Source organism: Bubalus kerabau, chromosome 20 (genome assembly GCF_029407905.1).
Source record: "Bubalus kerabau isolate K-KA32 ecotype Philippines breed swamp buffalo chromosome 20, PCC_UOA_SB_1v2, whole genome shotgun sequence".
Taxonomy (NCBI): Eukaryota; Metazoa; Chordata; class Mammalia; order Artiodactyla; family Bovidae; genus Bubalus; species Bubalus kerabau.
In genome coordinates, this window is record NC_073643.1 from 25779330 (window position 1) to 25801830 (window position 22501).

General features: G+C 37.4%; 1 protein-coding gene across 1 annotated transcript in view; it reads right to left on the reverse strand.

The window, feature by feature from the left end:
* Nucleotides 1-22501, reverse strand: part of CNTN4 (contactin 4) — a 1031287-nt gene that overhangs the window by 847559 nt on the left and 161227 nt on the right. The window lies entirely within an intron of this gene.

The following is a 22501-nucleotide window of genomic DNA, read 5'->3' on the forward strand; positions in this document are numbered from 1 at the left end:
TTTAGTGGCAATAAATGTGAAGTAATATTTCTAGACTGAAAATGCATCCCCTGGTACGTTATCTAGCTCTGTCTCATTCTAAGTCCTGTGGAATCATGCTCATGTAAATACTGGACATTCAAAAGTATATTTTTGGCTTAAAATAAAGCTTAGGGCTAAATACCTAACCTTGATCCACAATGAATATATAGGATTGCTGTCTCAACTCAAAGCATGGCTTTTATGGCCCTATTTGGCCGTTAGAGTTCTGGCCAACATTCTCTTGGACTTACAGAATAGCCCTAACTGTATATCATGGGACAACGATCTGAATGCAAGTTTGACTTTGCTTCAATACCAAATCTAGTATATTGAGAACACAGGAAAATGTGTTTAGGCTAAAAACATTTATGGCCTCTTCTCTCACAGCCCACATCTATCCCACCATCAGTTCTTAGGGACTCTAATTCAAACTACTTCTGCTTCAAATATATGCATTAGTATATATAAAACAGCCAGTGGAAGTTGCAGCGTAACACAGGGAGCTCAGCTCAGTGCTCTGTAAAACCTAGACAGGTGGGATGGGGTGGGAGGGAGGCTCAAGAACGAGGGGACATGGGTATACCTATGGCTCATTCACATTGTCATATAGCAGAAATCAATACAACATTGTAAAGCAATTATCCTCTATTTTTAAAAAAAGAAAGAAAACTACTGCTGCTACATACCTTGAATATGATCACTTATCATCCCCTATATCACTACAATTCCAACCTGAGAGTCAAAAGGGTCCAGAGGACAAGATAACAATATATAAATACACAAGAACTGTTACGTGTAAGATGGAAAACTTTGCTCCTATGTGAGTCCAGTTAGCAAAATCAAAACCAATAAAGTGGTATGTTTTCAATGTACATAAGAAAATCTAATACTCTCCAAAAATCTAATAGGTTACCTTAGGAAGCAATGGGTGTTTTCACATAGCTGTTGAGGAATGTATTAGAGAGAGTTCAGCAAGATCAATTAAGAATGAGAAAGTACGAAAAGGAACTGGAATAGAAAACAGTTCCAGCCAGTTCTAAAACCCTATGCTTTCAAACTGTCACTTTCTCATAAAGTTCATGAGCCATAGATGAGATAGGATTGCCATGTATAACATACATTTATAATGGTATAGAACCATAAAACAATATCCTATTAGAAACTGGGATGCAATCCAAGTATTTCTTTCATTCCAAATGAATCTCTCCTGCTTTGATTTGTACACATCATTTCAGAATTTCACAAAACAGCTGTGAAATTGCTGATTTGTCTTACGTATGAATTTCTTTGTTAGAAATGATAATGGCTCTTTGAAACAGTCCTCGTCCTATGAGGAAAAGAGATAACTTTAGCTTCTTTTACAAACACATGCAGGTCCATTCAAAGAAAGCCTCCTTATTCCTAAAAGGCTGGGTCACCCCCAGGAAATGGTTCTTTCAGTGGCTCTTGTGCTACATTTCAACACCACACAGCCATGTTTGGCACACGAGCCGGGAAAGAAGGTGAATGGAATGGTATCTTTGAGACACAGGCAAAGTTCACTCATCACAAGCTGTTTACATCCCTGAAAGGGAAATTCCCCTGGCAACATCTTTGTTTCTTTGAGACAAGACAGACCCATGACAGTAAATGCATTTAATTTTTAATTGACTACCCTTTAAAATCCTATAATAATAAGTATATCCCTCCACTGTGTGATTATATTTGAGGAACCATAAAAATAACTGTAGGAATTTTCTCTTCAGTCTCAGTATCAGAGACCCCATGTTCTTTTGGTACCTAAAAACCCCAAGCCAAGCATACTGTGTGAGTGTGGTGGAAGCTGTTGCTACTACAAATGACCTTCCCCTGCTGAGAACCCTCCAGTAATCTTCTGAGAAGTCGCCAATAGTATAACATTTCTAGGAAACTCGAAACAGCAAAGCTGTTCTTTACCAGTGAATCACTTTGTACAGTAGGCATTATACATCCTCCAGCAACAGAGCTCAATAAATGAAATATTTAAATAATCTGACCCTATGACATTAAGGCTTCATGTTTCAGAAGTATGGGAACCTCAATCGCAGTTAACAGTCCTTATTTAAAAATCCTCCAAGGGGACTGAATCTCCATTCTATTATGGTACATTTTTTTTTTATGGGAAAACTGTCAGGGAAAAATATGACAAAAGTAGATTTTAAGAGAACAAAACAAGTAGTGAAGAGAATTAGTCTCAAATATGTTTTCCATTCAGTTCAGTTCAGTCACTCAGTCATGTCCAACTCTTTGTGACCCCATGAATCGCAGCACGCCAGGCCTCCCTCTCCATCAACAACTCCCAGAGTTCACTCAAACTCATGTCCATCAAGTCGGTGATGCCATCCAGCCATCTCATCCTCTGTCGTCCCCTTCTCCTCCTGCCCCCAATCCCTCCCAGCATCAGAGTCTTTTCCAATGAGTCAACCCTTCACATTAGGTGGCCAAAGTATTGGAATTTCAGCTTTAGCATCAATCCCTCCAATAAACACCCAGGACTGATCTCCTTTAGAATGGACTAGCTGGATCTCCTTGCAGTCCAAGGGACTCAAGAGTCTTCTCCAACAACCACAGTTAAAAAGCATCAATTTTTTAGCACTCAGCTTTCTTCACAGTCCAACTCTCACATCCATACATGACCACTGGAAAAACCATAGTCTTGACTAGACAGACCTTTGTTGGCAAAGTAATGTCTCTGCTTTTGAATATGCTATCTAGGTTGGTCATGACTTGCCTTCCAAGGAGTAAGTGTCTTTTAATTTCATGGCTGCAATCACCATCTGCAGTGATTTGGAGCCCAAGAAAATAAAGTCTGACACTGTTTCCACTGTTTCCCCATCTATTTCCCATAAAGTGATGGGACCAGATGCCATGATCTTCGTTTTCTCAATGTTGAGCTTTAAGCCAACTTTTTCACTCTCCTCTTTCACTTTCATCAAGAGGCTTTTTAGTTCCTCTTCACTTTCAGCCATAAGGGTGGTGTCATCTGCATATCTGAGGTGATTGATATTTCTCCCGGCAATCTTGATTCCAGCTTGTGCTTCTTCCAGCCCAGCGTTTCTCATGATGTACTCTGCATAGAAGTTAAATAAGCAGGGTGACAATATACAGCCTTGACGTACTCCTTTTCCTATTTGGAACCAGTCTGTTGTTCCATGTCCGGTTCTAACTGTTGCTTCCTGACCTGCATACAGGTTTCTGAAGAGGCAGGTCAGGTGGTCTGGTAGCCCCATCTCTTTCAGAATTTTCCACAGTTTATTGTGATCCACACAGTCAAAGGCTTTGGCATAGTCAATAAAGCAGAAATAGATGTTTTTCTGGAACTCTCTTGCTTTTTCTATGATCCAGTGGATGTTGGCAATTTGATCTCTGGTTCCTCTGCCTTTTCTGAAACCAGCTTGAACATCTGGAAGTTCACGGTTCACATATTGCTGAAGCCTGGCTTGGAGAATTTTGAGCATTGCTTTACTAGCATGTGAGATGAGTGCAATTGTGTGGTAGTTTGAGTATTCTTTGGCATTGCCTTTCTTTGGGATTGGAATGAAAACTGACCTTTTCCAGTCCTGAGGCCACTGCTGAGTTTTACAAATTTGCTGTCATATTGAGTGCAGCACTTTCACAGCATCATCTTTCAGGATTTGGAATAGCTCAACTGAAATTCCATCACCTCCACTAGCTTTGTTCGTAGTGACGCTTCCCAAGGCCAACTTGACTTCACATTCCAGGATGTCTGGCTCTAAGTCAGTGATCACACCATCGTGATGATCTGGGTCATGAAGCTCTTTTTTGTACAGTTCTTCTGTGTATTCTTGCCATCTCTTCTTAATATCTTCTGCTTCTGTTAGGTCCATACCATTTCTGTCCTTTATTGAGCCCATCTTTGCATGAAATGTTCCCTTGGTATCTCTAATTTTCTTGAAGAGATTTAAAATTTACCAATTTTCCACAAAAGGCCTTGATAAATGGTTGCATCACAATTACCAGTATGAGAAAAACTACAGTAATTTGACTACAATATTTAGCACCTAGGATGTTCTTTACTGAAAGAATGAAGATTGAGTACAACTGTATCAAACTTAAAAAAATCAGTCTGCTTTAATGTCATATTTCACATTAAAATACTCTCTTACTGCACATTTTCAATGACTATTCATTGCTTTGGTGTTACAGTAAGACAGGTAACACAAAATTATATTATACTAGTCCCTGTCCACATGTAGTTCACAATCTACTTAGCAATGCTGCTGCTGCTGCTGCTGCTAAGTCGCTTCAGTCGTGTCTGACTCTGTGCGACCCCAGAGACGGCAGCCCACCAGGCTTTCCCGTCCCTGGGATTCTCCAGGCAAGAACACCAGAGTGGGTTGCCATTTCCTTCTCCAATGCATGAAAGTGAAAAGTGAAAGTGAACTCGCTCAGTCGTGTCCGACTCTAGCGACCCCATGGACTACAGCCCACCAGGCTTCTCCATCCATGGGATTTTCCAGGCAAAAGTACTGGAGTGGGGTGCCATTGCCTTCTCCGCTACTTAGCAATAGTCTCCAGTGAAGGATATATTACAATAAACATTTGTGGGAAAATTACTGCTTGTCTTTTTTTCTTCCATAAGATAGAAATTTTAGCTGGGTGGGCACAGGATGACAAGAAGAACTATACCTTCAAGTCTTCTTTGAAGTCACGCACATGACCATATATCTAAGTGCTGATTCATGGGACGAACCAGAGCAGTCATATGGCAACTATTGAGAACTTTCCTTAAGTGAAAGTATCGTTTCCTTTTACTATTATGTTGGTTGAAACATACCTATGACACCAAAGCTCCATCCCCAATCACGAGGGCAAGGACAATGTCTGACAAAGCCTGGATCACAAACATCCTGCAACACTGTGACCACTTTGGATTTTCTACTTTCACTTGAAAAGTAAAACAGCTATCAACTTTTACATCATTTAAGTCTCTGCGATTATGGATTTTCTTTCTCTTGCAGCCAAATCTAACTCTACCTAAGGCTGTATAAAGAAGATATGTTAAAGTTGTAATGCATCTGATGGTATAGTTACCAGAAAAAGTTCTGAAAATGCATTTGTAAAATAAAATAATCATGGAACTGCTAAAGTATTTCACACCTTTGCATACCTCACATATGGAAACTCAAAAATCCTCTGCTCAGGAAGACAGATGACACAATTTTCATTTTAATTAAAAGAACATAGCACAAAGAGTTTATAAGACAAGTCCAAGCTAATAAAACCTACTCTTCACTGAGGGCCTAAATAGGTTGCTTGCCTTAGTCCAGCACGAAGATTTTCATTCTTTTACATAAAACCCTTCCATAAAATTGCAGGAAAGACTAAGTGGGCTATGGCAGTTTTTCATTAGTCAGAAAGTGTGCTGCACAAAATGAGTCTGAAAAAAAAAAAAGCTTTTATTTTCCTGAATTATATGATGATGAAACTGCAAAAAATGAAAAAAAAAAAAAATCTGGAAAAATTGGTCCAGTTGGAGCTACACAGTGGAAAAATGGATGAAACTTTTTAGGTCTCCTTTCTAAATTACGTTATATTGTCTGAGTTTTCAATAAATGGAAAGTGTTGTACAGAAGGGGTTAGAAATATATTTGCAATTTTCACATTAAAACTGAAAGGAAACATATAGGGAATAAGTAAGGGGAAAACTGAATCTTGCTGAGGGGAAAAAATGCATTTTGCCAGTTGGAGAAAGGTCTAGGTAATAAGTAGAGACAATGTGATTTGTGAGGCAAGTTGCAAAAGGCACTCTAAGATGAGAGAGGGAAAATAAAATGAAGACGACAGCATGTTTGGGACTTACTGGGCAAAAATAAAATCACTTTCAACATGCATCCCACACACAGACACTCAGGCAGATTTAGTTGATCAGTTCTGACAATAACAAAAAGAAGTACAAGTGGAAGATGCCCAGCCATTTCTCAAGGTACACAGTTTTATCTGAAAATTAAACAACTAACTTCCACATCTGAGCAATACTTCCACTGCCAGGCAAGAGCAATGAAGCAGGCTTGTCCTACACTATTTGCTCTATTTCATACTATTTTTGAACTGATTCTTTGCATCCTGGAATAGGTGGTGTTTGTGTTCAGGCTTCTATCCCAGATGGTAAATGTAGCAAGTTACATTAAAACAAAACAGTAGCAAATTCCTGATGGAGAAGATGCTCACATTCTTCACCTGGACAGCTTTTTCAAACCTCTACCACTAAAGACTGTAATATAAATAATGTATGAATGGGTTATTTTAATGACATCTCATGTGTGAATATCAGCAGACTTGATAGTAACAGCCTGAGCAATAACACGCTTTCAGAGGACCAGTAGATTTTTACTCTGAGTAGTAGACAAACCAACATGTAGACCTTCAAAGGTAATTGGCATCTTCTATGATCTCAAGTCAACAAAACAAATATAGCATAAATGCCCTTACTCTGAATAATAACTTTGAGTCACCACATAGCAGCAAAATCAGAAATAACAATATGCAATAAACCATGTGGTAAAAAATTGGGGATTTTTCTATCTCCAAATATGGTGGTGCTCATTTATTTTGACAAGTGCAATTTAGTTTTAATTATTCATCATATGGTGGTGAATGTGCTATAGAATATTGCATAAAGTAATGAAAACTTAAAACTGTAATGCAAAGTCCTGGTAAGAGGCAACATCATATTAAATATTTGCTTAGAATAATGCAAATGCAAGGATTCATAGCAGGCATCTGAGTGAGTAGAGATTTCACGAGGCATTAACAGCAAGGGGCCAACTTTAGTCCTTAATGTGCATACACTGCTTTCTCTTTCACCTGCTTGTCTCATCCACCTCAGTGAACCTTTACTGTTCTTAAAGTTCATCCTAGTAACATCTTGAATTTAAAGAGTGCTTCAAAATTTACAAAACATTTTCTCATTCATTATCTCACTTTAATCCATACATTCTCAACTGGGGGCAATTTTGCAAAAGGTAAAAATTTTGGCATTGCCTGAAGACATCTTTCTTGGACTAGAAATTGGCAACCCACTGCAGTATCCATGCTTGGGAAACCCCATGGATAGAGGAGCCTGGAGCGTTACAGTCCATGGGGTCACATGGAGCCAGACATGGCTGCACACACACACACACAAAGACATCTTTGGTGTCACAGCTAGGAAGGTGCTACAGAGGAGAGGCTACTGACAAACCTTTCAAAGTGCAGGGCCTACTCCCACAAAGAACTGCCTGGCCCCGAATGTCAGTAGCTGAGGCTGAGAAACCCTGATTTAATCCTACAGCCACATGGTGTGGTACAGTGAGTGAACTGCTATCTGTGGATGAGAAACTTAGGCCCATAACTCTATAACTTATTAAAAAAAAACAAAACTAAAGACAAGTCTCTTCCTTTGGTGTATATTTCAGAAAAATTACAAAAGTCCAGTGATCTGTAGAAATTGTGGGAAAGCTTGGTGACCAGAACAAAAAAGCTTGAAAGTAATAAAGTGAAGTTCCCAAAACTAAGGGATAAACAGAAAAGAGCTGTGGGAAAAAGGAACTACCTGCAGGTCCCACAGTGCAACACAGGAGAAAGAAAACACCTGGATTTGGATCCCAGGCCTGCCTCTCACCCACCAGATGCAGGCTTAGCATTTTCAACAGAGAGCCTAGTTGACCAACTTGTCACAGGATGATTACTCAAAGAGAATTTATATGCAGTGCTCTTTATAAAACATAAATCACTGTCCAAATATTATTTATTATCATCAACATTAGAGACAACTCTCACTGCTCTCTCCCCACCATCCCCTCTTATCATCTAGTTAGTGATGTTCTAACTTGTGTTCACACACTGACTTAAAAAACCAGGTTCAGGTCCCTGAGCTAACACATAGCTAGATCCCATAAAGATATGGGAGCGAGGAAGGGAATGTGTGCAGGAGTAGTTAAAATCAAGGGGTCTGAATTCAAAGTATGAAATTTATAGAGAATAAATAATCACTGAATAATCAGCTACCTGTTACAGTATATCTTTGGGTGAATTATATACCTAAGTCTTCATTTCAGAGAAGGCAATGGCACCCCACGCCAGTACTCTTGCCTGGAAAATCCCATGGATGGAGGAGCCTGGTAGGCTGCAGTCCATGGGGTTGCTAAGAGTCGGACAAGACTGAGTGACTTCACTTTCACTTTTCACTTTCGTGCATTGGAAAAGGAAATGGCAACCCACTCCAGTGTTTTTGCCTGGAGAATCCCAGGGACGGTGGAGCCTGATGGGCTGCCATCTATGGGGTCGCACAGAGTCGGACACAACTGAAGCCACGCAGCAGCAGCAGCAAGTCTTCATTTCTTCATTTGAATAATAGTATCTGTGCCTAAGGTTTTAAGAACTCAATGAAATACATGAAAAAAAAAGAATTCAGAGTACACAATAAAAACCTGCTGTGATGTTAATGACCACAGGGCATGATGCATAGTAATAGTTACTCTTGTTGTTAATTTAGTTGCTAAATTGTGTTTGACTCTTTTGCAACCCCTTGCACAGCAGCCCGCTAAGCTCCTCTGTCCATGGAATTCTCCAGGCAAGAATACTGGATTGGGTCGTTTATTTTTCTGGAATTGAGCTGCAGGAGTTGCTTGTATATTTTTGAGATTAGTTGTTTGTCAGTTGCTTCATCTGCTATTATTTTCTCCCATTCTGAAGGCTGTCTTTTCACCTTGCTTATAGTTTCTTTTGTTGTGCAGAAGCTTTTAATTTTAATTAGATCCCATTTGTTTATTTTTGCTTTTATTTCCAATATTTTGGGAGGTGGGTCATAAAGGATCCTGCTGTGATTTATGTCGGAGAGTGTTTTGCCTATGTTCTCCTCTAAGAGTTTTATAGTTTCTGATCTTATGTTTAGTTCTTTAATCCATTTTGAGTTTATTTTTGTGTATGGTGTTAGAAAGTGTTTCAGTTTCATTCTTTTACAAGTGGTTGACCAGTATTCCCAGCACCACTTGTTAAAGAGATTGTCTTTTCTCCATTGTATATTCTTGCCTCCTTTGTCAAAGATAACGTGTCCATAGGTATGTGGGTTTATCTCTGGGCTTTCTATTTTGTTCCATTGATCTATATTTCTGTCTTTGTGCCAGTACCATACTGTCTTGATGTTTATCGCAGCACTGTTTATAATAGCCAGGACATGGAAGCAACCTAGATGTCGATCAGCAGATGAATGGATAAGAAAGCTGTGGTACATATACACAATGGAGTATTACTCAGCCATTAAAAAGAATACATTTGAATCAGTTCTAATGAGGTGGATGAAACTGGAGCCAATTATACAGAGTGAAGTAAGCCAGAAAGAAAAACACCAATACAGTATACTAACACATATATATGGAATTCAGAAAGATGGTAACGATAGCCCTGTATGCGAGACAGCAAAAGAGACACAGATGTATAGAACAGTCATTTGGACTCTGTGGGAGAGGGAGAGGGTGGGATGATTTGGGAGAATGGCATTGAAACATGTATAATATCATATATGAAACGAGTCACCAGTCCAGGTTTGATGCAGGATACAGGATGCTTGGGGCTGGTGCACTGGGATGACCCAGAGGGATGGTACGGGGAGGGAGGTGGGAAGGGGGTTCAGGACTGGGAACACATGTACACCCGTGGCAGATTCGTGTTGATGTATGGCAAAACCAAAACAATATTGTAAAGTAATTAGCCTCTAATTAAAATAAATTAAAAAAAAAAAAGAATACTGGAGTGGTTGCTATTTCCTCCTCCAGGAGATCTTCCCTACCCAGGGATCAATTTCCAGTCCCTGCATCTCCTGCATTGGAGGTGGATTCTTTATCACTGAGCCACATAGGAAGCTGTATCATGTGGTATATCTGTACATATATAATTTTTCAGAAACCCTATGTCCAACAGGACCCAGAGGATCTGGGAAACAACTGTGGATGAAATGGACAAGGTCTCTGCCCTCAAAATTCACATTTCAATGAGGGAAATGAGCAAATCAATATATGAATAAAAAGTAATCCAAAATTAAAAAAATTTTAAGGGCCAGGAAATAAGACTAAGACATGAGATGCTAATTCAAAATATCTGTGAAGACAAAGATTACAGTTTCCAGAAATGATGTGAGAAACACACTGAACTGAATTATTAAATAAGGATTCGTGACCCAGGAAGTTCAAAGTCAATTATAGTACGGTTGGTGAGTTCACAAACATGAGCAAATAAAGTGCATCAAGCAAATGATTTAAAAGGAAAACTCTCCCACTGTTTTCTTAAGCAATATTTCATCCTAAAGTAAAATATTTCATCTAACAACTATCTAGGCCTATTTCTTACTTATTAGGAAATAACTTTTCAAATGCTTACTGACACAGAAGAAATGATATTTTTGCAATACTCAATGAAACTTCTTGAATCAGAATATCAGAAAGTAACAAGATGTCTATCAGCTATGCAGATATAATGGGAAATGTTAAATTATTAAGAAATCTTGGCACATTATGGTCATACCGATTCCACTGAGGAAGAGATTAATAGTAGCAAGTTGTACTCTGCTTCAAGGAAATAATTTAATTAAATAAGAATTCATGAGCAGAGCTCTTTAGTAGCAAATTTATCAAAGGAGAGAGAAAAAAAATTCTAGAATTGGAGTACAGATCATATGGCAGAATATTGATTGTTTTCCTTTATTACTAAAATATTATATCACTTGAATTTTTGATATCATTTCTTATAAATACCATAACATCAACCCTCTCAGAAATAAATTTTTAAAGGAAATAAGCCTACTTCTATCTGAAATAAAGTTACTGTTCAATCTTACAGGCAGAAAAAAATAATGCAGCAGAAATGAAAGTAGTTTAAACTCTCTTAAAAACACTGACAGAGAAACAGACATAGAGAATAGACTTATGGACATGGGGAGAGGGGAGGAGAGGGTGAGATGTATGGAGAGAGTAACATGGAAACTTACATTCCCATATGTAAAACAGATACCCAATGGAAATTTGCTGTATGTCTCAGGAAAATCAAACAGGGACTCTGTATCAATCTAGAGGAGTGGGTTGGGACGGGAGATGGGAGGAGGGTTCAAAAGGGAGCAGATATATGTATACCTATGGCTGATTCATGCTGAGGTTTGACAGAAAACAACAAAATTCTGTAAAGCAATTATCCTTCAATTAAAAAACAAATATATTAAAAAAAAAAAAACACTGACAAAGGAACCAAATTCTTCAATATACTTAGAATAATTTCATAGCACAAAGTACACAGGAGATTTAGAATCTAGTCACCCTGATCAACTTTAATTAAAAGAAAACCAAACTAGTAATTTTAGACTCTAGGAATGCTCATTGAATCTTACATAATTTTTAACAGCCGTTTATTTACTAAAAGTAATTACTAAATATGTTTTTCTCTTTGTGCTTTGAATATATTATCTGCTATGTTTTTGTGAATATAACAGCCACTAAAACAAAAAATTAAAAATTAAATTAACTAACATAACAGCTTAAAATCTACATAAGGAAACCAAATACTCTGACAAGGAAAGAAGCAATAAATAATTAAGATAATCTTTTTTTTTCCTGAAGTCTTTAGACATCAACAATATTGATGACTTTAGAAATAAGCAGAAATGCTTTGAACGACTCCTGAATCATCAAATTATCAAGCCAATATGTACCTAAAGGGGTTCAGCATTTTTATCCCCTTATTCAAGTATGTCAGTTAAGTTTCCTAGTGGATATACCTTTAATCACCCATATTAAATTTACAATTTAACCCAGAAAAAGAGAACATATTTTATAAAAGCTACAAAGTAAAATCAAAGTGATGTTCTATAATTTGATCATTGCTACAAAGCAATATTTTTTCACTTCCAATTAACACCTCGACATTTTTTTTCTTTTTCTTGTTCATATGTATGGAACATAATCAATGGAAATATTTAAAAAGTAAGGGAAAAGTAGACGGTAGTTTTTATCATTATTTACATACTGTGAATGCATAGAAGCATGTTTACAAAATACCAAACTGGTATAAATTATTAATAATACAGCAATAATAAGGTCCCAAAAGAGATACACAAAAATGTAATAAATGTAACTTAAACACTTGAATGTTTTGCCAAAGATTCATTTGGAAATAAGACCATTTTATTTTCAACATGACGTCCTGTATTGCTATAATCAAAAACCTCATCAGACTATGTTTACCATTCAACCACATTGAAGGAAAAAATAAATTCAATAATTTCATTAGCAACTGTTGTCTTTAATAAGTATAATCCATTCATTAGGTCAGTATGTATCTAGTATCTACTATATGCCTAGCAGTATTCCCCCTCCTATAAATATGAATGTATAATTTGTGTAGAAATCATCAGAGATTACAGTGCCATCTATATTGAGATTATTTGAATTAAGTTGGGCCAAAATCAAATCAAATCAATGAAATAGCTTGATATGCTCACTTTCCTAATGGTTTTTACTATATAAAAGATTGAATTTAAAAAATATATCAACTAGACAACTAGTTAAAATGGGCAAATAGTCTCCTTTTTAATATCTATGCTCCAGGGCGTTACTTCAAAGAATCTATACCAACTTTAGTTTTCAATGGAATCCATGGTATATAATGTACAAAAAAATAGAAAACCTGCCTCTACAATTTATCAATATTACAAATCAAGAAAAATTAGTAGTACTAACTCAATTTCTTTAAAATATTACAGTAGTTTTTGCCAACATGTCACTTTAAGAGAAGAGATTACATAATATTTTATAACTAGTGTTAAATTAAATAATTCATTTCCTGGCTAGCCAAAATAATACAGAAATGGCAGTGGCCCTTCGAGGACGCAGAAGGAAAGGCAAATTCATTCTTTCCATTTATTACCAAAGTCCCCTTAAATGACTTATTTGGGCAAGGACATATTGTCTAAGGGCCATTAGTGATGGAACCCTGAGAGCCCTCTTTCCAGGGACCTGGACCTCTAAATGTAAGTGAGAGTGATCAGAATCAAATGGGAACACAAAAATCAGAATTGAGCAAAATGATCTAAAGAGATATTCCTGCATTTATTTGGTACCCCTTAACTTTGCTGTTTCCATTAAAAAATACTTCAGGAACAGAAAGTCACCATATTTTATTAGCATTCCTGGAGCAAGTATTTAATATCCTAGATGGCTATGCTCAACTTCCCAAATGTTAATTGATGCCATTACAAATTGCTTGTGGCACATTCAAGGTGTACCAGGAAATTAACAACAGAGCTTCTGGAATAGAAAATACATTTTAATAACTGGTCAGGAGGATTTGTTTTTCATTAGCTTTTTTTCTATGGCAAGTAATAAGACACCCCTATTTAGAATTCTAAAGATATTGAGATAACGGCACTCTATAAATAGGTGACAAGGCAACATTAGCGTTGTAAGCAGAATTTCTCCTCAGATTTAGGAGTAATAGTTACAGGTGCCATTACTAATTATTCTTTTAATACAATTTATTTTCTTCTATTAATTAGAACAAGAACAAAAAATGAAAGTTTCTCTTTTAAATAATTAGGGATTATATTGACAACTAAGTATTATGTTCTGGGTTTCCATAATCATTGTCTACTTGTGTCTTTATTTTGGACTTTGTAAGGTAATAAGATTATAATAGCTCTTGGGGTATATGGTTATGCAATCCAAAACTGAGTTGAAATGAAAAAAGAGAGCTATAGTGCAAATCATTTCTCAGGCAAAAGTTCCAAAATAGTTGTTACTTTTATTTCTCACTGTAACCTTTAATTACAGAACTCTCAAGCATCATGTGCAGAAGGCAATGGCACCCTACTCCAGTACTCTTGCCTGGAAAATCCCATGGGCGGAGGAGCCTGTTAGGCTGCAGTCCATGGGGTTGCCAAGAGTCGGACATGACTGAGAGACTTGACTTTGACTTTTCACTTTCATGCATTGGGGAAGGAAATGGCAACCCACTCCAGTGTTCTCGCCTGGAGAATCCCAGGGACGGGGGAGCCTGGTGGGCTGCCATCTATGGGGTCGCACAGAGTCGGACATGACTGAAGCGACTTAGCAGCAGCAGCAGCAGCAAGCATTGTGACCTCAGAAGTATATAATAATGAAAAGAATAATTAGTGAAAATTAATGATAATAGTTCTCTGAAGAATACAGAAATCTGTGATGGTCCCCAAGATTCCTGCCCTTTGGTGTACATAACTTCTGTAATCTCTTCCCTGTGAATCAGGTCGAGTATGATAGACTTCACTCCTGTCATTACATCACCTTATAGGACTAACATGACTGGATTATGGTTCCACATCACTGGGCTTTGAGTTATTCCAAAGGGAGATTCTCTTAGAATCTTGACCTACTGAGATTGAAACTTAAAGTGACAGGCTCCCTTCCTGAAGGGAGAGATGTGAAGTAACAGAGATTGCCCCTTTAATATGAAGAAGGAAGCTGTTGTGTTGCAAGGTATTTATGAAGAGCATCACGTGGCAAGCACTGGAGGGCAGCCTCTGTGTGCTGACAACAGTCCTGACTGACAGAAGGCTACTCAGACAAGGAACCCAGATCTCAGTTTCACAGCTGCAACAGAACAGATGCTGCCACCAATCTGAAGGAGTTTGGAAACAGTTATTTTGCTAATTCAGTCTCCAGACGAGGACCTGGCCAGCTGATACTTCCATTTCAGCATTATGAAACCCTGAGCAAATAGCTCAGCTAAACCATGCTGGACTTCTGGCCCATGGAACTTATGAGATAATAAATATTGATTATTTAAAATTTTTTTTAATCCATGGTCATTTGTTATACAGCAATAAAAGTCTGATACAGATGGACTGTCGTGTATTGAATATTTTTGAAGACTCTGCAGGCATTGTGATAAATCTTATATTTATTGTCCCATTCAAATCAAATTCATAAGTCAAACATTATCATCAACCCTATGTTACAGATGAAGTGCAAGTTTACAGGGTAAATATCTTGATCAAGGTTACACAGATAACAGAGATGACAGCTGAAACTTTAACTCATTCTATTTAACTTCAGAGCCTATGCTCTTGAACCCTGCATTCTTCTCTCCTTGTGACAAAGGGCACTGAGGTGATGGTACCAAAACCTGGGTTTGAATTTCATTTTGCTATAAATTAGCCATGCTATTTAAAGGAAAACAAGGATTCATTCTCCTTATTCCTGGTGTATGAATGAAAGAGTAGTACATGCTCTCAAGTCCTTCCAAATCTAAGTTTCTCTCATGAAAGTAAAAGTTTATATTCTAAATTATCCACATAGAAATTAATGTAGTTTTATATATAAGAAAGCTAAATTACAAGGGCCAATGACTAGATATTTCATTTTGTCACAAGAGCCACCTGACCTCTATGATATTCAAAACCCACACTGTAAGCATTTTGGAGAGGTGTACATACCCCTGGAAAGGGATTAGGAAATACTAAAATATGGCTTATTTTAAATTCCATCTTTGGCATACATCCCAGCTAAAGTAGACAGAGAAAATGATACAAAATCCCTCTACAGGAATCTTAAAAGAATAAAATATCTAAAAGTAGGGTCCAATAACAACACTCATTATAGGGGTAAAAGTAGGATTTTAGGGTTTGTTTTTTTTTTCCCCCGAAAGAAAACATCTATGACAAGAGAACTGTGAGTGGAATCCAAAGTCACACTATGATGGGACAGTTTTTCCCACTCTCTGACTTTCGAGGTCAAAGATTTCTGTTTTTCTGATTTCCCTCTGACTCAGTGGATCTCATTTATGTACTTCTTCATGGCCTCCTCTTCCCTCTCCATTCAACTCCTTGCCCGCTCTATGCTGCTCTCCACACTTACTCTTCTTATAAACCTCAACCAATGTCTTAACTTGATCCTATAAGCCAGATCCTTTGCCCCAGCCCTACCAATTCAACCACACACACACACACACACACACAAATAATAATAATAATAAATACATGGGTCTGTCTTCTCCTGCCATCTACTTGCCCTCTTTCAGTAGCACTAACTGATCTGAGAAACAAATGACATTTACAGTCATGAGACACTAGTCATGATCTGGACCACTCTGCACTAGGCCCTATCTGTGCAGTCCTGGTTGTAAGACCACAAGCTTTCATCATTCAACTTTTCATTTTTCATAACACTTCTTTATCTCCTGCACAAAACTGTTCATCGATGCCTCCAAATAGTGCTGTGACAGCAGCTACCTGTATCTTGGCTATTGAAGGCCCTCTGCAAATTTTTAAGGTATTTTATTTAAAACAGCAGATGATTCTGTTTTCAGCAACTAATATTTTCAGTCCCATTAGAAAATTCCCCATGCATTAGGAGGGCTCAAGGGAACACTTTCACCATCTGCCTCTTCGCTTGTTCCATACATAACCTCGTTTCTCCATTACAACAAATCCTCTCCTCAAAGCTGGATTTCAACACATCCAGCCAACACAAATACCAACGGGCTACAATATGCTATGTGATGGTGTCAGGAGAATACATGTTGTCCTGCCACCTTAAGAGGGTTTTCTGTCGACAAATGCACCAACTGGCCATTTTCATGTTAACCTAAGAGAGTGCTCAAGCTTATCATCTAAACTTCCAGGTATGATGAATGACCAAGGCAAAAAACACATTTGTTAAGGAAGCAGCCCACATATGCTTGTAAAGCTTTGATTGATCATGTTTACCCAATGGATACAAATGTTATTGGCCTTTAAAAAATATTTGGGGAGAGGGTCATGTTTTGTTTTCTTTTCCTTTTTTAAAATGGCTTTTTTGAACCAGTGTCTTCTTGGGCTTGCACAATGGAATGGTATAGAATAGTGGTTACCAGTGATTTTGTATAAACAAAATTGATTGCTTTTGTCAAGAATATGATGAGGTATGGAAATGTTCTAGGTGCAAGTAAGGAAATATTCCACTTCCCTTTCAAGGTTCTTTATTGCCTCTATTATTTATGTATTAAAAAACTAAAGTAACCTGGGTTAATAAACCAAAATTCTTGAGTTTGGCTCTGGAGCTAAATATGAACTATTTTTCTAAACTGTCTTTAGAACCTTATTTAGCCCCCTCTGTACAAAAGATAAAAATGCATCCAGCTAATCATTCAGCAATTATTAATGCTGTGCCTATTACAGGCCTGAAAACTGTGCAGCCATTCAGTTTATAGCACCAAACTGTTCAGTCTCTGCTCTGGTGCAGCTTACATGCTTGGACAAAGGCCATAAACAAACAAGCATACCATTTCAGGTGGTGAAAAGTGCTATGTAGCAGTGAGAAGAAACAGAGGAGGTATAGACAGTTTTCTAGAGATGATGATCCAGCAAAGTCTCTCTGATGGGAAAATGTTTGAGCAGAAATTCAAAGAAGTAAGGGACCCAGACATGCAGATATCTGTGGGGGAGAGCAATCCAAGAAGAGGGACCAGCGTTTGAATCTTCAACAAATATGAAGATAATGCTGAACATTCATGTGTGTCAACATTTTCTGAAGACCTAATAAGGCATGCTGCTATCATATCTTAAAAGTACCACACTTTCTGCCATTTCTCTGTCTACACTTGGGTTGCTATTTGTTCCCCCAAACATGACTCACCATGGAAGATACTGCAAAGCCCAGAATAACTGTTTTCACTCAACTAATACATACAGAATAACTCATTATATTTCATGCCATCGCTCAGTTTTAGAGCCATTTTATCAAAGAGAATACAGTTCTTAGCAATATTCCATTTAATCAAAAAGATACCTAATATGACAAGAAATCCCCAATCCAGACTTCAACATCAGCCAAAGAGGAAGAAAAAAAAAGCAATTTGCCCTGCAAAACTGATTTCAAAACTATCATCATCCATCATCATCATCATCAATCACAAGAGGCAGCTGCTTTGGCAGCATTATTTTAAGTCCACATTTAACGAGATGACAGCTTAACCTTCTTAGGAAAGCACAGTAATCTCTCCTTACAACCCCAACCAAGTACAGAGAAGCAGATTTGCTTTAATGTAGAAATTGGCTTTCATCTGATTTCATAAACATGCAAAGGCATTTGATGATTTAATAGGTACTTGGGTTTTTCTTTTGAACATTTGACATTCTATCAGGACTTGTGAGGGCTATGTTACTCAAGGATTATTGCAGTCACTACCTAAACAAGAATTTTTCAACAGAACTGACTGAGTCTGATGGCCAGGGAGAAAGCCATCCATGCTACACTCTATGTTTATCATTAAAATAGATAACCAATGAGAAGCTACTGCATAGCATAAGGAACTTTACTCAGTGCTCTGTGGTGAATTAAATGGGAAGGAAATCCAAAAAAGTGGGGATATATGTATACATGTAACTGATTCAATTTGCTGCCCAGCAGAAACTAACATTGTAAAACAACTATACTCCAATAAAAATTACTTTAAAAAAGAAACCATCCATAAAATGTACCTCCCAGAGCAAGAGGCATTTGCCTAATACATATTACAATACAATGAATATGTGCTTCACACATGACAGACATTTCTTTCCTCATTCAATGCTTGCATTTAACTGAACTCCTGCTCTCACTGTTCACATCCATGTCCCAGAGCTTTCCATACTTCTATGTTATTTGTACTACTTACTCAGCATGCAGGGACCATCACCAACATCTCTATATATTCATATCTCAAACAGAGACACTGACCAAATTTCAGCAGCAACCCCTTCCATAAAACTCTCCCTGGAATCCCAGAGAGTAGTGTTTTGCCTTCTCTGAATTTCCTATCAGACTTCAGCTGTATCTTTTTGAAGAACTCATCTTGTATTCTACCTGATCGGAGAGTCATTTGTTTGCATCTATCATCCTGTTTTTCCTGTTGATGAAAAATATTTATGGGCAATTATAATAGCAGTTTATCTTTTTACCTATTAAAATAGTCTTCCCTTATTACACTATTACAAAGATACATGGTAAATTAATAATTTCTCCACATCCCAATTATGCTGCACTTCTGAACAAATATCCTCAGTGAAAAACATGCCTTCCATCATTTCCATCATAGCTAAGGGCAAGAATCAAAGGCAGTAACTATGAAAGCTACTTACAGCAAATGTCAAAAACAGCCATTCTATTATGCAAAAGAAATTAAAAAAAAATAATAGCAAAAAAATCTCCCATTAAAAGTTTCCTTTCAGAATAAGAGGCATTAGGAATTTTTTTCATTATAATTTCCACAACAGCTAGCACACTGCCTTGATGACAATTTGTGGAATGAATAAGTAAATGATTGCATGATTATATGCACATTACTGTAGCTCAGACACAGAATATCAAAATTGTGGGGAGGGAAGATGGTTGCAAGAGGAACATGTCCAAGATAAGCAAGGAGTACAGGTTGAAATTTAGGAGAAAAGGAAAGGTAGATCAATATTGTTGTTAAACAGCATCTTAATAGAGAGTATGAGGTTAAGAATCATATCTGTACCTGAGGAAGATAATTAAGATCAATGACATTCTGAAAAATTAGCATACAGGAAGATGTTCATCTAGAGAATGGAATAGTATGAGAATGTGAGAGGTTAAAGAAATTACACACACACACACACACACACACACACACACACACACACATACCTATTTGCCTGCCTGTTGCTGATGAAGTTGGAAGAAGGAGTAGGAGAAAAAAGGATAATTCTCAAAAGGCAACTCTATTTACTACTGTGGTATATGTATTGATTCCTAAAAAATATGAGAATTTCAGCATACCTAGATGGTTTGTGATTAATGATAGGATACCTCGTTAAAGCTAGCTGAAAGGTACATCATTTTTCATGACACAGGACCAATGAAACTCAATTAATAAAATGAAACATTAAGTCAAATTTAGAATTCTTCCCCACATAGTCATTTCTCTGAAGAAAAAAGAATATGTGCACTCATTATTTATTGTTTCAGATTAAAACAGTAGGCATTTTAAAACACATGTACAGGCTAAATTCCTAGAACTCAGTGTTCATAGAGATTTTCTTTTCCCTGCTTCAAAGTCTGTACTTCTGAAGCACTGTTACCAGAGTTTCAATGCAATATGAGCTTTTAAGAAATTAATTATGGCAGGAGAATCATGTTCAGAATCAGTGTGCACTGTTCTTAAATTTTTCTGAAAATATGAGAACCATCACCTGGGAACCTATCAACTGTGACACGACCAACCTGCCTATCTTATTCATCTTCACAGGCCAGAAAGTACCTGGTGCAAAAGGCAACTTAGGAAGTAGCTGTTAAGCTGTGTTGAGTATTTCAACAATATATCTTTTCCCCTAGTATTCAGATTCTCAAAATGGCAGTTTAAAAACCACAAATAAATTAAGGACTCCTGCCTCATTTCTTCTCAATCAAGCTATTATCGGTCTACCTTCTGTTAGATGAGTGGCTCCCAAAATCGGTTCTATGAAATATCGGTTATCAAAGAGTAGGGGAGTGGGTTTTATCCTGAAAATATGTAAATACTTGTCTTGGAAGCAGTAATGTATTTTCAGCTCTAGCACTTCTCAGTTTAATATGGTTATATATGTTGTGTATACTATGGTAAGTGCAAAATTACTTCATTTGCATCCAACTCTTTGTGAACTCACAGATGGCAGCCCGCCAGGTTCCTCTGTCATGGGATTTCCCAGGCAAGAATACTGGAGTGGGGTGCCATTTCCTACTCCAGGGGATCTTCCCAACCCAAGGACCAAACCTGTGTCTCACGTCTCCTGCACTGGCAGGCAGGTTCTTTACCGCTAGAGTCACCTGGGAAGCCCATGTACTACGGTAGATAGATAAAAATGTATATAATACATCTGGACTTAAATGATGTCAGAGTACTTTTTAATCATAGTGCTGTATGGACTCCCATACCTTTTCACACATTGAAAATGAAATATCAAAAAATTACAAGGCTTTCAGTTTTGTTTCAAATATTTTCCTGTAGGCAACCAGCATATATTGGTCATTTGGATTGCACAGTCTTTTTGAACATAGATAAGGGACATCTGTAACATGTACTTCATAAAATAAAAATTTTAACAATGTACTTTCCACATGGAAATTCTAAGTTTTAAGAATAATATATCTACAAATTTTAGAATCTTTATTTTGACCTTATTTTTGAGAAAGGCATTATCTTTTACTTGTTCATATTGAGCTATACACTGTGTCTCCTCCATTCCATTTTGTCTCCTCCAAAATATTTTGTTTATTTACTCATAAAACATTAAGCCCTCAATGCACCCCATTCATGGGTCTGGAAATCAGTCACATAAAGATGAACACAATAGGTCTCTGCTCTAAGAGAGCCCTTATCTCATTTGGGAGAGAAAAATATAATAACAGTAACTGAAAACAGAGGTCGCTGACATGAGAAAGATGCACCCACTTACAAAATAAGGACATATCTGCCTTGGATAGTCAGAGATGGTTTCAAAGAGGAAAGCCTTCAAAGAATGAGTTTACCAAGCATAACAGGACAGTGGATTGAGGTGTATAACACATCCAAAGAGAGAAACAACATTTGCTGAGACATGGAAAAAATATAGATGTTTAGAAGATTTAAGTGATTAGCAAACTAGATCATGACTTTCTTGTCAAACTAAGTTCATTGAGAATTTTCCAATAGCAAATAGTACAGATCAGAGGGATCAAATTTTCCATCTTTTGTCTCCAAATTACTGCCATACTTGGGAATATTCATGTGAGTAGACTTGGACTGAATTTCTGCACATGCTTAGTGCTTCTAGGAAAAGAGACTGCTCTGGGGCTTCCCTTGAGAGATTAAGATGACCTACACAAGGCAGTAAGTGATTCTGTGATGTATTGTATAATTAATGCTTACTGAAAAAGAAAGAAAGGGTAACATCCAAATCCTTCTCTACCCATATTTAATATTGACAATAGAGTAAAAGAAGATGCAATCCACTATTCAAATTACAATTTTCTTACCTCTGCAAATTTAAGTGATACATGGTTATGTATTCTGAATTTGTCATCTGCCTGGAACTTGGTGAAAAACTGCCATGATTAAAAACCTTCCTCTAAGCTTCCCTCGTAGCTCAGATGGTAAAGAATCTGCCTTCAGTGCAGGAGACCTGGGTTCAATTCCTCGGTTGGGAAGATCCCCTGGAGAAAGAAATGGCAACCCACTCCAGTATGCTTGCCTGGAGAATCCCATGGACAGAGGAGCCTGGCAGGCTACAGTCTATGGGGTCACAAGAGTTGGACTCTATGGAGCGACTAAGCACACAAGCTCCCCTTCTCCATGACCCTTTGCAATTAACCATTTAAATATTTAATCTTCCCACCAATCTAAAATATTAGGCATATGCTTTAAGGATATACTTCTCATGATCTCTCCCCCTATGTTTGGCCTGAGTTCTGCCTCCCTTTTCAGAACACCACCATCTTAAAAGTAG